Genomic DNA, 12835 nt, shown 5'->3' with positions numbered 1-12835 from the left:
GGACAACTCATGGGTCAAATTAGAGTTGATAAAACTCTAGAGCTTTTAAAAAGGAAAATTATTGTCACCCATGAGAAAAGATGTTCAAAGACATTACCCTAGATACATTCCGTGTTTTAAAAATACATCTAAGGCGATGTCTCATGAACTCTATACTCCTTCACCTTTTGCAAATGATCCTTGGGAAGACATAAGCCTAAATTTCATATTAGATCTTCCTAGGACAACAAAAGGTTTTGATTCCATTTTCATGGACATGGATAAACTCTTCCTTAAAGAAGTGACAAGTCTTCATGATTTCTCTTCAAACTTAGTGTTGGATAGAGCTCCAAAATTTGAAAACCATCATTTGAGGATTCTCTTGGAAAAACTTGCAACTAAGTTGTCCTTTTCAAATTCTTATCATCCTCAAAAGAATGGTCAAAATAAAATTGAAAACATAGCTCTTGTTACTATGCCTAGAGAAATCATGAAAGACAACCACAATTCTTGGATGAGTATCCTTTTTCTATTGAGCATGCATACAATAGAGTAGACCACAAGACTACTAATATTTCTACATTTGAAGTTGTATGTGAACATAGTCCTCTTTCTCTTTTTGCGTTGTTACCACTTCCTAAAGGAATTATGCCTAAGGAACAAGTAACCACTATTGAAAATTTTACAAAGCATGAGAGGATTAGAGAACACATGCAACCATCAAAAGAGAAATATTGTAAAAAGTTGCCAAAAACAAAAGAAAAAAAAAATGGCAACTTCATAAAATTGATTTGTATATAACTGCTTCAACTAACTCATTTGCTTTATTTGATAATTCCCTAGGTGGACGTTTGATCCGGGAGGGCAAGCATAGTTGAAGAAGCAAGAGGCTGCTATCCGAGATCAAATCTCTAGATCTGAGGATAGATCTTCTCAAGGAGAAGGAGATGATGGACACCATCCAGCCACATCCATTCCCCTAGCCATGAAGAAGAAGAAGCAATGGATTTGAGGACAAATCCTTTTCAAGAGGGAGGGGATGATGGAAGAGGCCAAGCACAAGCCCACATGCAAGCCCACCAAAGGGTAGATTTGGGCCAACCATAGAGTTATGGCCAAGAGGATCCAAGAAGACGTTCTTTTACATGTTCAAATGCCATAAACTCTAGTGTAGAGTAGACTTTAATTTCTTGTCAAAATTAGCATAGGAACTTTATTTGTAATTTTCTTAGAATTAATTTTGGCACCTAAAACACCAACCTAGGTAAACTTAGAGTTTCTAAAAAAACCTCTAAATTTACCAAGGCCGGTCTAGAAAGCCAATGGAGGGGGTGAGCATAAAAACTAGACACACCCCTCCCCCCATGTGCTCATTTGTGCACCCATGTGCCATGTGCACCCATGTGCTTCACATTTACATTTCATTTGGCTAGCATTAGGGTTGCATTATGGTCCTCTTTAGCCTATAAAAAGAGGAGCCTACACCTTGTATTTTCAAGTTTATTGTGAGTAAAGTTATGCTGCCATTTTTGTGCCAAGCTTTGCTTCTCCCTAGAATTCTAGGCTCTAAACTTCACATCCTTCACCTTTCCTTGGGCTGGCCGAACCTCCCAATATTCATACACATCATGCACCTTCAAGATCAACATCACTCTTAGGAGGATCTTGCACACACACATCCATTGCTTCCGCACCATCTCTTACATGATTCAAGAAGACCTTCATGAAATGTAAACCCTAAACCCTAAACCATCTCTTACATGATTGAAAGAACTTAACAGCTGGCTGAAAAAGAGAGTGAAGGCACTTGAAGAAGAGCTGGAAAAAGCTAAAAAGGATTTAAAAAATATTGAAACTCATTTCAAAAACTCTTTCTTGCAAGTGTGACACTCTCATTTGCGAAAAATTGTGAAAACCTTGAGAAGAAAGTGCATTATCTTGTTAATACTGTGGACAAGCTTTCGAAAGGGAAATCTAACTTTGAGAATGTCTTGGCATCTCAAAACTGTGTTTTTGGAAAGGCTGGTTTAGGTTTTAATCCACAAAACAAACAAGATAAGTTTTCAATTTTTTTTTCAAGAAAGCATGTAAAACAACTGATTGTTAAGTCGAAACAACCGTTGTTACATGCTTTTACTGCAAGAAAAAGGGCCATTCGGTTAGATATTGCAAAATAAGAAATTTTTCTGTTCCCAGGGGCTTCATGAAATGGATTCCTAAAGGATGTGAGGTTCCAAATGATAAAAAGAAATCAAATGGACCCACATTTGTGAAGGACCAAATCTTGTGCTTGAACTCATGTTTATGCAGGAAATCTAAAGAAGTGTTAAGGACTGAGTCAAATGATCAAGTTCTTGGAAGAAAAAGAACAACATTGAAGCTGAATCAATGTTCTGTATCTGTCCAAAGGCTCTCAACAGTTAAATGAGGTTTCTTGATCAAAAAGCACATGGCTCATTGAAAGAACATCATAAAGGATAAGACCTTCCTTATCTCTATTCTTAATTCCTGTTTTAAGTTCATTTTCATGATTGAATATCTTCTTTAAAATGTTCAATTCATCTGCTTTGAAGTCTTTCTGCTCATGATTAAAAATTCAAAATCAGTTTGACTGCTGCAGAAAAACAACCGATTGTTTCCTCGAAACAACCGATTGTTTTGTGTCTGACAGCACTGTGAAGAAATCAATTTAATTTCTTTTTTTAATTTCTATCCGTTGCAGATAAAATTAAAAGGAGAATCCTTGGTCAATGACTTGTGTTGAAAGCTGATCACGCTCCAGAAAGAAGTTACAACAGTCATAAAGGAATATATTCCACAATCTTCAAATTTAAGAGCTTTTATGACTAGTCAAAGATCACATGTGATGACCATGTGATTTTCTGCCTTTCTGATGTTTTCTGTGCAGGGCTTGGTCAAGTCTTTTCTCTCTGAAAATCTGGTACCCACTCATGTCATTGAATGCTTTATGATTCTGTTATTGCTATAAATTTGTTGCAGGTGATCCTTTTCACAAGAACATCCAATTGCAACATCTCTTGCAATATCTCTTGCAATTCTTGTGTGAGCTTGTCTCTGCTTCTTCTCTGCCATCATGGAATCAACTCCTCCCACCTCAAAGAGAGTCAAAACTAGAGCAGTAAGGTCTGGAGGAAGGCTTGAAGGATGGTTTTCTGGTGATAATGATCTTATTGAAAGGTATAGGTTTGGACTAGCACCAAAGTGATAAACAACCCCAAAGTTGTTTGCTTTGATTGGCTGAAAAGCCAAAAGCTAGATAATGTAAGAAGCTGCTCAAAGATCAATCTCTCAGAAAGTTCTTGGAGATGAAGGGGAACATCTACCAAGATTTGATTAGAGTGTTATACACAAATCTCAAATTTGAGGGAAACAACCTTGTCTCTCATGTGAAGGGTGTAGATATGGTGATCACCTATGATGTGTGGACTGTAGTGGTGGGTCTAAAGTACTATGGCCTCAGAATCAACAAGGGGAACCTTGGTGTAGTGGAGGATTTCAACAAAGTCCAATACTACAAAAGTTGTTTGAAGAATCAAAATGCTCAAGTTAGGACTTGTTCGGTTGGTGGCTTGAGGCTTGATGAAAGGTTGCTGGCCCTTATTGTGACTTCGATTTCTAACTCCAAGGGGGAGAAATCATTTTTGTTCTTACAGAGGAGGACCTTGTGTATATCTACTGCATAATGAAGAAGATAAGAAATATATTGGATCCAAATCATCAAAGAGCACATGCAAAAGGAAATGAGGTTAAGTGATTATCACAGTCCATATGCTGTTTTGATTTCTAAATTTTTGCTGTATTTTGAAGTGAACCTAGAGGATGAAACATCTGAGTTGGTGAAGTCAACTCAAGAGATGAACAATGTATCTCTCAGCAAAATGGGATTCACCAAAATAGGTGGCAAATGGATAAGCAAAGATGGTGACCATGGTGCCTCATCAAGTGCTGCTGCTGATCTTGAAGAAGATGAACATGTTGCTGATATGGAGTTTCAACATGAAGAACATCCTGAAACAAATCAAGATGCTGGACCCAGTGCTGGTGCTGGAAATCAGGAAGATGGAATGCCAACCATGTCTCCTTTTGAGAGATACATGGTCAATAGGCTTGATGGCTTTGCGGAGAATCAAAGAAATCTCCATTGTGTCAGCAACTTCTAGAGCATTGATAACAGGTTCAACAGCATGGATGCACGCTTCATGACTTTGGATGAACAGACTGAGGCAGTCCAGAACCAGATCTTTGATCTTCAATATGCTGATGATGATTGAAGAGGAAAAACAACCGGTTGATATCTCGAAACAACCGATTGTTTTTGGTGTTTGTATCAGTTTTTCTGTTTTTGCTTCTGCTTTTTAATTCTGATGTATTAAGAACAATTATCTTTTTCATCTCTTCTTTTTGTCTATTTGTGAAGACTAATAGGGGGAGATTTACGCTGTGTTTGTTTTTCATTATTAATTTCTACAAAACAGTTGTATGGTTGAAACAATATAGGTTATTGCTATGATATTATGCTCTGAAACTCTGTTTCTGTGCTAACCAAATATCAGAAGTTCTATGCTTTGCTTAAAACTGTGTCTTGTAGGAACTGCTTCAAATTCAATCAATCCAACACAAGCATCAGGGATTTGTCTTCATCAAATAGGGGGAGATTGTTGAACCAAGTGGTGTTCAAGCTTTGAAGAATCCAAACCCTTTGAAGGATGATGAAAGGCTACATGTGCTTGCTGTTGCTGAGCTGCCTTTTAGATAGGATCTGGGGTAGATTTAATATGTAGTCCACTCTTGATTGAATCCAAAGCATAGGCATTCTCAATCCTTTTAAAAGAAAAGTGTTTTTCAAGCTAAGGGAAAAACAACCTGTTGTTTTGTCGAAACAACCGATTGTTTATACTTAGGTGTTTTTAGAAAAGGTTGAAAACTATTTTTATGGTTGACTTGCTGTCAAAACCAAAACAACCGATTGATTCGTGGAAACAACCCATTGTTTGTTTTGGTATCATAACAGAAACTGTTTTGTGCTTTGACTGAGCATTAAATGATTTTTCAACTATTTACGCTCCAGTTTTTAATGCTTTGACCAATCTTTAAATGCAATTAATAGTTTGTTGAGATTATGCAACAAACAACTTTGTTTTACAAATAGAAAAAGAGATTCGGGTTTATCATAAGATTTGAGATTTTGAAAAGTTGAGATTGCTTAGAGATTGAGGTTCGATCAAAGAGTGTGAGATAGGATTTTCATCTTGTATTTATTTCAGATTTGTTCTATAACAAGTGTAATCCTTTGTATTCTTTAAAAGAAACTCTCTGTGCGTTGCTGAGAAGTGATGTGTGTTCTTGAGGGGATCAAGATCAACATTCTTAGTGTTGTTGTGCTGGACCAAAGGAAGTGTGTGTCTTGAGGGGATCAAGGTCACTTCTTTGGTTGTGTTGTAAATGATCTAGGGTTGATTGCTTAGTGGATTTCCTTAGTGGTTTTTTAGAAGACTGGATGTAGCTCTGGATTTAGAGTGAACCAATATAAACCTCTGTGTGCATTCTCTCTATCCTTAATCTCTTTAAATTCAGTTTTAATATTTGCAAACTGGTATAAACAACCAATTGTTTTTGCGAAACAACCGATTGTTTTTCTGGTGCTGTTGTTTTTACTTTGTGTTTTGACAAACTGAATTCCTTATCAATTGTATCTCGAAGAAATTTCATTCTTGGCTTAAAAGTTTGCGAAAACTCTCTTTAAACCATTCACCCCCCTCTAGTTTAAAGCCATCCATTCTAACAGCGAGGACTTAGCTTCAAAGGCATAGTGGGGACTTAACTTCAAAGGCATAGCGTGGACTAAACCTTCAAAAATTTAAAATTTTATTATTATAATGTTTTTTTTAAGTTTGCATCCGTTTTGCGTGGGTTTAGTCAATGAAAAATGCGTCCACATTTGGCCCCCACAATGTGTGGAAACTAATTATTTTTTTCTTGTAGATTTTTCGTGTGTTTGACGGACACTATTTATTTTATTTTTTTCTTCTTCATTTTGTGTAGGCTTAACCTATGCAAATAGTGTGACCCACACTTTCTATTACAGCTAAATCTTATTATTCTTGTAGTAATCCTACTCAGCTAACACCTTCAGAATCATCTCTAGCATCTCAAAATATTAGAATGGATAGACCCAACGCCAATTAAACTACAGAATATGAGGCCTAACATTTGGAAGCCCTGAATGATTTGACCCAACAATATCTTTTGAAAAAGAGCTATTATATTCATTTTGGATGATGTACATGTATGTTTTCTGGTGATGTACAATTCAATTGTAATTTATATTTTGTGATGCATGCTAAATATGTTTGCTTCTTTGCACATGATTTTGTTTATTTGGTTTGCCTATCATTAAAATTCATTTTACATTAAATAATACTGAATTTACACATGACTTTGCTTATTTAGTTTGCTTCATTAATTGATTTTATATTATATATAATACTGAAATTAAAAATGGTTTCTCTATCATTAAAATTCATTTGGTATTTGGTCTCTTTTTATATATAATTATATTTGTATATATTATATGAATAATTTAAATTAGTATTATTTTTTTTCTGTATTGATACTATAACTAAAAATATATATGTATATATTTTTTTTTACTCTTACTAGCAACTATGTATTTTGTTAAAATTAAAAACCAATATAAACAATTTAATTTTAAAATGAGTTAAAAATTTATTAATTAAAAAAATTTATAATTTATTAATTTTCTTAAAAATATTAATTATTAAATTAAAATATTTGGTCAACTTTAACCTTACTGGTCCATTTGCCCATTCCTTTTTTTTTAAAAATCATAACAAGAAAAATACAATAAAAAAATACGCTTCTTCCTTCTTACTTAGCACTTTTTTTATTATATAAGATTGTTCTATTATCACTTCACTGTGTTGGATTTTTTTTTCTCCTACGTGCGTACCAGGAACCTCATTCCCTCTCTACCAGTCGATTATAAGCAAAATTATTCACATACTTTCTGCAATATGTACAAATTTCATTAAAATTTATCTAGTGTTTGTCCTGTTTGCTTTCCTAATATTCCAAAATTCAAGCTGATTTATATGATTTAATGTCCATCTCACTAAGTACTCTAGCTCTATAAATACAAGTTCATAATAATGAAAAAAAAAATGTAAGAGGAATTATTTGGAGGGAGAATCAACCACAACAACATAACAAAGATCAAACAGCACAATAATAACTACTTTAGATATTCAATTTTTTTTTATTTGATCGCATTGCATACAAATCAATGTTAGATTAATCAAACATTCCAAATAAAGTATATAAATCCCTCTTGTAACAAAAGGGCTACATCTTATCATTTTAATTAAGTTTGAAAACAACAAAATGCAAACATAGTTATACTTTGTCGATTAGAAAATAGTTTAGTTCAACAATAATTAGTCACTAGTGAAAAAAACTCATTTACGACACTAAATATACATTGATTTTATTGTCAAATGTTGTCCATCAAAACGTGGTGACAATTTTGAAATTAAAATGGGTCTAAAACAAAGGTTGTGGGTGAAATCGTCATTTTAGACCAAAGCGATTGAGTCTAAAATGGAAGTTGTGGGTGGAACCGCCGTTTTAGACCCAATCGCTTTAGTCTAAAACGGTGGTTAAGGTAAAACCGCCGTGTATTCTACTGCGTTTGGGTCTACGACAACGATTTTATCTAAGAACTGTAATTTTATCTAACGATTTTATCACTTACGCTTTCGTTATTTTGTTTTGTCTTTTCGCGAACTTTCGCTCTTACGCTCTCTGGTTCTTCATCTCCATTGTAAGTTCTTCCTTCACATTCACACATTGCGACATTCTCCATTGCTTATTTTTCTCTTTCTCTTATTGGTTGCACATATTCCATTGATTACCTTTGTTTTGGCTCTTCTCTTTACTGCCACCACTGTCGTTGTTTCACTATCGCGTCCTCTTCATTGTTTCGTTGTTGGCGCCGTCGTTGCCATTCACCACCGGTACTGTCCTTCACTACAAGTTGGAGTATTTTTTTAAAATATTTTTTAGTATTATTAATTTGTATATTTTAATATTTATTATAATTTGTATTATTATTAATTTATATTATGTTAATTGTTAGGTTAGAATAAAATTATTAATTTGTTACATTGTAATTAGAATAATATTGCTTAGAATTTATAATTAATTTTATGGTTTTTAATTAGATTTTGTAATTAGATTATAAATAATTTATTTATTTTTAATTGATATTCTTTACTATGTATAATTGTATGTATGCTTAAACTTGTTAATTTTATATTGCATGTATATTTATAACTCTTGGATACGTGTTGGTATTGAGTCTGAGAGTGTTCACCCCTCGACAATTGTTTCCTGTATGGTAGACCCTTAGTTTCCCGTTTGAGATTTAATACATGTATTTGTCTACTACTCCTCCAATTGTAATTTTTTTTAAACCTTTTATAAAAAAACAAAGGAGGTTGTAGTGACAGTAATTGTGTTGAGTCTTGAATTGTCCAGGTGAGCAGTTCAGAATAACAATAATTTTTATTAGTTCGGTAGTATGCAACTTGTAATTGACATGTCATATATTTTATGTAATTTTGGTTCATATCATTTCGTGTTGTTTTTCGGGTGCATATTTGATTATGGAGATTTTGTGTCACCATTTTCATTTTGTGTCACCTGAAGACCAATACAAAATACATGACATTTCACAAGCATTAGTGTGTTGAATCAAGTGTGTTCAAGCTTTGAAGAATCCAAACCCTTTGAAGGTTGATGAAAGGCTGGTTGTGCTTGTTGTTGTTGATGTGTTTTAGAATAGGATTTGGGGTAGATTATCTGTGTTAAATCCACTCTTGATTGAATCCAAAGCTTAAGCATTCTCAAACCTTTTAATTAAAAGTGTTTTCAAACTAAGTGAAAAACAACCTGTTGTTTTGTCGAAACAACCGATTGTTTTGTCGAAACAACTGATTGTTTTATACTTAGGTGTTTTTAGAAAGGTTGAAAACTGTTTTTGATGGTTGACTTGCTGTCAAACCAAAACAACCGATTGATTCGAGCATTGAACCAATTGTTTGTTTTGGGACCATAACAGAAAACTATTTTGTGCTTTAATTGAGCTTTAAATTATTTTATAACTGAATACGCTCCAGTTTTAAATGCTTTGACCAGTCTTTGAATGCAATAAATAGTTTGTTCATATTTTGTAACAAACAAAAACTTAGTTTTAATCAAAGAAAAACATATTTAAGTTTTTCACTGATTTTGCTTTTTGAAGAGTTGGAGATTGCTTTGAGATTGCTTTGATCAAGAGAGTGTGATATAGGATTTTCATCTTGCATTGATTTCAGATCTTTTCTGTAACAAGTGTAATCCTTTTGTACTTTGAAGAAACTCTGCGTGTGAAGCTGAGAAGTGTTGTGTGTTCTTGTGGTTGTCAAGATCAACATTCTTAGTGGTGTTTGTGCTGAGCCAAAGGAAATGTGTGTCTTGAGGGGATCAAGGTCACTTCTTTGGTGGTGTTGTAAGTAATCTAGGGTTGATTGCTTAGTGGATTCTCCAGTGGTTTCTTGGAAGACTGGATGTAGCTCTTGGTTAAGAGTGAGCCAATATAAACCTGTATGTTCAATCTCTCTATCCCTTATACACTTTAAATTCAGTTTATATTGTGAACTGGTATAAAAAACCGATTGTTTCTGCGAAACAACCTATTGTTTTTCTGGTGTTGTGCTAAATTGCTTTGTGTTTTTGGCAAACTGAATTCTGAATCAAGTTTTCTCAAAGTAATTTCATTCTAGACTTTAAAGTTTGCGAAAACCCTCTTTAAACCATTCACCCCCCCTCTAGTTTAAAGCCATACATTCTTACAATTGGTATCAGAGCTTGGTTCTTGAAATTTATTCAAGTGTGATCCTAAAACTGTTTTTATATGGCTGATAGACTATCTTTTGGGGAAGGTGCTTCAATCAACAGACCACCTCTGTTTTGTGGTTTGAACTACCAATTTTGGAAAGTCATAATGAAAATCTTTGTAGAATCTCTTGACAAAGGTATTTGGGATGCAATTGAAAATGGCCCCTTTGTTCCAAAATTTGAAAAAGATGGATCATCCATTGAAAAACCTTGGTCTCAATGGACTGATTCTGAAAGCAAGAAGGCCAAATTTGATTGCATTGCTAAAAACATAATAACTTCTGCCTTGAATCATATGAATTTTTCAGGGTCTCTCAATGCAAATCAGCAAAGGAGATGTGGGACACCTTGGAGGTAACTCATGAAGGTACCAATGAGGTGAAAAGAGCTAGAAAGCATACTCTAATCCAAGAGTATGAAATTTTCAGAATGCTCAAGGGTGAGACAATTGCTGAAGTTCATAAAAGGTTCACGCACATCATCAATCACCTCATGAGCCTTGAGAAAACCTTTGAAAAAGAAGAGCTAAACATCAAGATCCTCAAATGTCTTTATAGGTCTTGGCAACCTAAGGTAACTGCTATATCTGAATCAAAAGATTTTGTACCGTCCCGTATCAGGGCGTTGACTAAGTCAAGGTCAAAGTCAACAACAGGAAAGTCAAAGTCAACTCGAGGTGTCGCCCAGACGTAGGGACGCCAAGAGAAAGCGTCGCCTAAGCGAAGGCGTCGCCTAGGTGAAGGCGTCGCCTAGGTGAAGGCGTCGCCCTGGTGAGGACGTCGTCAGATTAAGCAGTATAAAAGCAAGGCAATCACGGTGTGGTTCCCCGATACCCATGGGTAGGAAAGACCATGGAGGGAGCGACGCCGTGGGAAAGCCTCAGGACCCGATATCTCGGGAAAGTGATAAAGAGAAGGAAAAGGTGGCTTCAAGGCCATAGTGATAGTACCAGTAAAGGGCAGCCTGACTCGTGAAGTACCCCTGCCGCCCCAGAGACGCCTTCGGGACAGATACGACCCAAGAGGAAGGTCACGCCCAGGATAACCGGGTGCAGGGTGCGAGAGGAAGGCAGATACGCTCTCAAAGTAAGTGGCTAGATACTTGGGGGCATGAGTTGGCACCCAAAAAGCCACCCCTAGCGCAGTAGCACTCCCAAGCAGGAGGGCTCACACGTAGAGACGTCCCCAGGTGGGCAGAAACGCCCCCAGATGGGGTCATGGCGTCGTGAGGCCCTCCACGTGTACGACAGCCATGCCAGAATAGAAACACCCTCTAGTCAGGTGCCAGGTAATTAAAGATATTCAATACAGTTTCCTTTTCAAGCATTCAGGTACTATTAGGGCTCCCGAGCGTTTCAACGTCTTAAATGCGCTACGTTTCGTAATTAAGCGCTTTAATGAGTGCGTTACGTTTGAGATTAAAAGCGCTTTAAGGCGCTTTAAATGCTAGGGCAGTTTAAATAGCGCTGGGAATGTCGGAAAAAGGGTTGGAACCTTTGACAAATTTAGGAGAAACTCTCTAGTTGCTTGCCCGTGCTTGAGGATTACGTACAAGTGACTGGAGAATATTTTTGCCTGAAGGGGACAACACACACATATACACAGTTCCTTTGCCACCCTTCAGAGTGCCAGACGCGGTGCTCAGATACGTGGGTGGACAGTTTTCTTGGTGTTTCTTGCTGGCTGACTTGAGCGTCGGAGTGCAAACGGCCGCTAGGGCGCCACTCTGCCCTCTTTTTGCAGGAAATTTGCAGGCATTCAGTGGGAAGGAGTCCTTAGCTGACGATTGAGGCCACGCACGAAGACGTCCCGGTCAACCGGACGGAACATTTGGCGCCCACCGTGGGGCTCGATATAAAACATCAGTCCCATCACACAAGTTCGTGAAAATCTACCAGGTTACGGTAGTGCTGAAGGAGGTTGGAGTGACAATGGCCCCCACCAGACGAAGATCAGCGCGCGCAGCCCCCGCAGACCTATCCATGCAGCAGGTCCTGGAAATAATGAGGGGGTTGCAGCAGGACATGGCGGATTCGAAGATGGAGCAGGAGCGCATGCAGGCAGATCTTGACGCCTCGCATGAGCGCAACGAAGAGCTCCACCGTGTGAATGAGGAGTTGCGCCAGGGCCTGAGAAACGATAGGAGGCGGCCTGGGCATGACGAGATGGAGAATCACTCCCCACCAAGGGAGTTTTCCACTCCGTTCTCGCAGGAGATCCTATACGCAGCAATCCCGAACACGTTCGCGGGACCCAAGGCAATTTTCACTGGGATGGAGGACCCACAGATGGCGGCGTATCTCAAATACGTCCAGTTGTTGAGAGGGGCGTTCAACGCTCTTGAGTTGATACACGTCCCGAGGGAGCAGAATGCCAGAGCTGACCTGCTTGCAAAGCTGGCCAGCTCAGGCAAGGGGGGTAGACAGAGGACAGTGATCCAGGAGACCCTCAAAGCTCCGCGTCGATTCGTGGAAGACAACAGGGTGGATGTCCTCCAGATTTATGCATCAAGGGGAAGGCCGAGGAGTCATTCCTCATTAACCCAAGATACGCAGAGGGCGCCCCGCATCAGTATGTACGCGGGTGTGTCTGAGGAAGAGCAGATGCAGGTTTGTGTCCTGTCCACGGGAGACACCTGGATGACGCCCTATAAACGGTACCTGGCGGATGGGGCCCTTCCAGTGGACCCTGAAGAGGGTAAGAAAATCAAAAGGAACGCCGTAAGATATACCTTGGTGGATGGGGTGTTGTTCAGGCACGGTTTCACTCACCCTATCCTAACATGCGTCAGTGGCGATGAGTGCACCAGGATAATGGCAGAGCTACACGAAGGCATCTGCGGAAGCCATGTAGGAGGAAGATCCTTAGCCTCCAAGGTA

The sequence above is a fragment of the Phaseolus vulgaris genome, chromosome 6, assembly GCF_000499845.2.
Source record: "Phaseolus vulgaris cultivar G19833 chromosome 6, P. vulgaris v2.0, whole genome shotgun sequence".
NCBI classification, from domain to species: Eukaryota; Viridiplantae; Streptophyta; class Magnoliopsida; order Fabales; family Fabaceae; genus Phaseolus; species Phaseolus vulgaris.
This window is presented reverse-complemented; position numbering follows the sequence as displayed.